We start from the raw sequence: 6,000 nt of genomic DNA on the forward strand, positions 1-6,000 counted from the left end.
ATTCCTTTTCTGTTTTTCTTTTTTTTCTTATTCTGATTTTTTAATAAAATAAATTTAAAATAGAAAATAGAAAACCACGTTGACAACTAAATGGGGAAGTAGAATGGAGAGAAACTAACCATCAGGCTATTGCTGTAGACCAGGCCTAAAGTGATGAGAGCTTGTCCCAGGGTGGTGGCAGTGTCAGAAGAGAGAAAGATATTGTACAGAAAGATAAAATGATCAAGTCTTGGCAACATATTGATAAGGGTGGAAGGTAAGACGGGAGGAGGAATTGAGGATGACACCTAGGTTGGGAACCTGGATGACTGGGAGGTTGATAATGCCATCAACAGTGATGAAGAAAGTGAGTGCAAGAGATAATGTTATAAAAAATTACCCTGGCATGGGTTCTGTCAATAAAAAGTTATTAAATAAAAAAAACAGTGATGGAGAAATTAGGATGAGAGAAGGGTTTGGGGAGAAAAAAAGATGATGAGTTCAGTTTGGGACAAATTGAGTTTAAGATATCTACAATACTGTTTGCTAGAAATGTATCAAGGGAAACTTGCAATTCCTTACTAATTTCAAGGATAGTCTCAAGAACTAGGACAAAAAGAAACTTCTTTAAGCTTTATTTTCCAGCTCATCTAAGTAATAAGTTACAGTTTCACTATTTTATCTAATCTCTTGGGAAGATTCCTCCATCTCTCCCCAAATGCGGTCATGCTGTTTTCTGTCCAAGGTTTTTTGTTTGTTTGTTTTGTTAGCAATTTATCCTAAACATATTTTCCTTTTAAAAAATTTAAACCTTTTTATTTTCAAAGCATATGCAAGGATAATTTTTCAATATTCACCCTTACAAAACTTTGTGTTCCAAATTTTCCCCTCCTTCCCCCAACCTCCTCCCTTAGATGGCAAGTAATCCAATATATAAACATATTTTTCTACCTAAACTGAAATAAGAAAATGAGCCTTTAGGTCCCAAGCTGGCTATCCCATCCAGCTAACCACTACCTTAGAATCTCTGGAACCTAGAAAATTGAAAGATTGCAAACATGTGGCAGAGCTGGGACCTTTTCTTTGTACAAAGGGGGGAGCATGCGTGACATTTGGTTCCAGCATCTGAAGCTAAAGCTAGGCATTAGTTATCCCTTTTGTTTTTCCCTCCCTCACAGATCTGAGGCCTTAGCTCTGACTGAAAGGTGGTGGAAAGCACCACCACCTTTTCAATTTTTGGTACCCCAAACTCTGGACCCTCCTTCCCCAACCCAGTTTGTACTGAATCCTCCGGTAGCCATTTGGAGAACTGTCGCCCTTTCCCACATCTCTGCGACCCCACATCTCTGCTCAGATAATTGGTGGAGCTAACTGCAGGCCCAGAGGCAGAGGACCCAGTCCTCTTTCTAGCTCCTATACTGGCTTCAAATTATATTCTTCAGCAAACTGACCCGAGGCATGTTTCCCTGTCAATGATAGTTGATCACAAAAATCATTTAATGGCAAAGTCATTTAGTGGCAACTGTCCGTGAAAGTAAGAAAGAATTTCGGTCAAGGTACACTATTGCCTAGATCAAAGCAAAACACCGCGCCTGCATCACCCAAGTCATAGAAAAGCACAGAGGAATCTGAGGGAGGGAAGCTTCAGTCAGACAGGAAATACAGAGCCTGGGTAATGTTCCTTAACAAAAAACCTTGATTGGAACTCACTGGGTACATTTACAAGTCTAGGTACAAGTTCTAAATATTTGCCCCGAGGCTTGTTAGAAACTTGAAAGCCAAGTGCTGAGAAGTCATTTCCCAGAGAAAGAAGTAGTAATCTGAAAGGTCTGGCTGGCAGTTTTAGGAAAATCCGGGGTGACCAGAGCTGGGAAAGGCCTCAGAGTCCTGTAGTTCCATCTCCTCATTTTGAACAGGAAGAAAAAGTCTTGAAAAGTTAAGTGCCCTGCCCTAAGTTACATGAGTAGAGAGTAGCAGAGTTGGAATTTGAACCCAAGACTTGGGAAAATAAGACCCCACTCTATGTTCTGCTATACCATCCTGGCATCAAGCTAGATAAAGCATTTATGAAGTGCTTACTGTGTGCCAGGTACTATGCCAAATACTGGCAATATAGTAGAGGCGAATAAGAAATCCTTATCCTTTTACATTCTAATGGGAGAAATCGTTGGTAGCTGTTATATCTTTTTTACTTTATTTTTATTATATTTTATACTTTATTATACTGGAGTTTAGGGCCCATTTTCCCGAGGGGACTAAGAAAATAAAGAATGCTCAGTTAGAAGCCCTTCCCCAGCCACTCCTCAGTTTTCTGCTAACTTCACTCCTCCCACTGGTTTGGGGAACATCTGGCCCCCATTAGCCCTCCCACTATTTCGAGAGCTTAAGTGATTGATATACCCTAGTCACTAGAGGCAGAAGAGGCTACATTTGATTGGTTTCCTAGAAAGGCTAATTACCTCTCTCCAGCTGTGTCTCCTGATAGTTTCCAGAGCCTTGTTAAGGAGGAGGAAAAGAGGGAGGGTTATGGGAAGATGAGGGAAAAGACAGAAGAGGAATGGGATTTTTCCCCCTACTTCATGCTCCGATTCTTTCCACTTTTATAGAGCTTGATTATATTGCACTTATTATTCTTTTTCCTTTCCCTTGATGAGATCCAGTGAGGGTGAGAATGTTGGGGGGGGGGGTGGAGTATGGAGAAAATGGTTTGTTCTTTTTTCCTACCCAGGCCTCCCCATCTCATATTTCATTGAGCTCAGGGTCACTCCAGATGGAATCCAGTGGGTTTAATAGCCCAGCCTGTGATCCGTCAGGTAGAGTGCCCCCCTCCTTGAGGGAGAAAATCATTGAAATCTCAGAATAATACTGCCTTGTGTTTGGTCAGTTAAAAAAAAAGATGGCATTGAGCATTTTGCTCTCTATCAGTCACATGCTGAAAAGCAGAGATAAAAAGAAATAATCCAACTCTCCAGAAGTCTATGTTCTAATGGGAGAAACAATGTGTCAACAGCAAGTTACATATAAGATACACATAGTGTTGATGGAAGATGAGGGATTAGCTTCTGGGAGAATCCCAAAAAGCCTCCTACAGAAGGGGGGTTTTGAGCTGAGTCTTGAAGAAAGTTGCCAAAAACAAGAGGTCGAGGTAAGGGTGGAGGGGCAGAGCATTCCCAGCATGGGAGACGGGGAGATGGAGTGTCCCATATAAGGAACTGCCAGTATGGATGGGTTGTGGAATGAATGGAGAGGCAAAAGGTGTTAGAAGACTAGAAAGCTACACAGACACTGGGTTGCGAAGAGCTCTGAATGCCAATCAAGGACTTTTATATTTGGATTAGGGTGGGAGGAGCCAAGGCAGAAAGTTTAATTTAGAAATCTACTTCAGTAGACCAGGCTAGAGGTCACACAAGAGATATTGTGGGAAGGGAAAGGGAAAAGGGGAGACTGATGGGGAGAGAGGAAGAATGAGGAGGAGAGGAGAGAATCAAATCTCTAAGTTGTCAACTTGGGTGGCTGGGAGGATGCGGAGATATTTTCAACAGTAATTGGCAACTTGGGGAAAGGGGAGGCTATGAGAAGGATGAATTCTGTTTTGGACATGTTGAAATCGAGACCCCTACAGGATAACATATTTTAAAATATCCAAAAGGCCGTTGGCGAGTTGGGAGTAGAGCTTGGGAAAGAGATTAGTCTTGGATACATAGAGGTGAAAATCATTTCTACGGGGGATGATAATTGAATTCACGAGAGCTCATGAGATCACTCAGGGAGAGAATATATATAATGAAAAGAGATGAGAGTTCAGGACAGAGCCTTGAGTTATTCTAAAATTAGTGGGTACAATGTAGATGGAGAACCAGCCAAGGAGATTGAGAAGGAATGGTCAGGCAGCTAGGAGGAAAATGAGGAAAGGGTAGTGTCACTAAAACCTTGAAGTTGTTCTCCCCTAGATGAGAGAATCTATAGGAGAGGAAGTTGATCGATAGTGTCAAAGATTGGAGAGAGATTATGAAGATTAAGGGTTCAGAAAAAGCCATTGGATTTGACGAGCTCCACTTCGATTCCCCCGAATTCCTATCTAGGACTTTGTTCTGTTTCCCTTTAATGAAAGTCCTTAGGACTTTAGCTTGTTTTCCACGTGGGCCTCCCAGTGAGTGGGTGATATATAAGAAATCATTAACTAGTTCTCCATGTGGTCAAGGAAACACCAAAGGGGAGCTGGGGTGGGAGTCAAACTTCTATCTTTGACTAGCTGTGGGATATGAAACAAATCACTTTAGTTCTGCCTCAATGTCCCCATTAGCAAAAGGAAGGGTTTTGAATTTGATGGTCTCTTAGATCTCATCTAGATCCAGGAGCCTATGATCCTTTGAAAATAATATAATCACAGCTGATCTTGCCAACTTTCTTAATGCCCGGGGCCATTGGTAAATGATGATCGTAGCTCTGCTTATAACAGTAGCTACATTTGAACATTTGCAAAGCAAATCTCCTGCCAACGACTCTGGGAGACAGGTGCTATTCATTTTACAAATGAGGAAACTGAGGCTCAGAGAGGTCAATTGATTTGCCCAGGGTTAAACAGCTAGTAGATGACTGACCTAGGATTCAAACTCGGATCTTTCAGATTTGAGGTCCAGAACTCTTAGCACCCTGCCAAAATGCCTCTCAGTACTGGATGAAGGATGGTTTGTGCTTCCCAGGAGTGTTCTCCTCTAGGCTCAAAGATAGAGATCATGCAAATGAGAGGCCTTTGGATCCAACCCCTTGGACCTCCCTTCATCTTCTGGGGGAGGAAACTGAGACCCAAGAGGGAGAGAAGGTTACTTACCCAAGGTTTACATAGGATCCAGACTGGAAGAAACTGTGGAGGCCACCCTCCCCCGCAATCCTACCATCCCATGTCACAGGGGGATGAAGTAGCTTGCTGGGTCATAGTGATAATAAATCTCAAGGTAGGATTGGAACCTCAGCCCTTTAACTCAGGAGTCAGTGCTGTCTCCATTCTATCACACTATCTCCCTCATCTCATTATGTCTGTGATGTTTCTTTACTCTTGCTATTTTTCTAAGTTTTACCTCTGTTTTGAATCCCTCAGGGGCTGATGGGACTGTGGTAGAATCTGTTGCTGGAACTTCAAGAGGTGACCCCGAAGAATTAGCCCCTGAAAGTAACAGTCCCTTTTATTTGGTTTAAGGGGAGGGTGCTTAGCTGGAGCTCTCCAGAATAAGAAGTAGGGATTAGGGAAGGGGCAGGGGTAACAAGAGAAGGTTCCTAGGGCACTAACCTCCCACAGCAAAGAATGGTGGGCCAACACCTCCAAAATGGGGCAGGGAAGGGCTACAACCAGGGATCTCGCCAGGCTGATTTGGTTCCATGGTTTTCAGGCCTTAGCCTGAGGAGAAGGGGAACCATGATGTTGGGAGCATACAGCTCCCAGGTCCCTAAGTAGGATTTCTGGCTCTGACATCTCTTCATTCTGCAGAGGTACTCAAGGGAGCTAAACAGAGCCAGGTGTGGAGAAGGGAGGGGGAAGGGCTTCTCTTAGGGTTTATCTGATTGGTTTCCCATCTTGGACGTCACAGGCAAGGAGCCTGCCAATTAGCTAAGAAGCTGGAATGTTTGTAGCTTGGAAGGTTCCAGACATAGGGGATTTCAGAAAATGAGCAGAGAAGGGAGGGGGGACATGTTTATGGCAGAGTTAGACTGTATTACTCTGGTGGTTGTTTTTTTTTTCCATTTTTTTTTAACTACAAGGATTTTGTACATAACAGATACTGACATGTTCTACCCTATAATGAACCGTGATTGATCCCTCTAGACTCGACTAACACACACACACCCCTTGAGTAAAATATGCAAAGTTATAAATCTCAGTGCTAAGGATATGGCTTCCCTCTGCCTTGTAGCCTCTTGCTGTTCTATAGTTTTGTTTCATTAAAAAAAAAAAAAAGACACGAGGTAGTGTGAACTGTATTTTTAAAAAGTTTTATTGAGGCCTTTTAAAAAATATCACAGTTA

Source organism: Sarcophilus harrisii, chromosome X (genome assembly GCF_902635505.1).
Source record: "Sarcophilus harrisii chromosome X, mSarHar1.11, whole genome shotgun sequence".
NCBI lineage: Eukaryota > Metazoa > Chordata > Mammalia > Dasyuromorphia > Dasyuridae > Sarcophilus > Sarcophilus harrisii.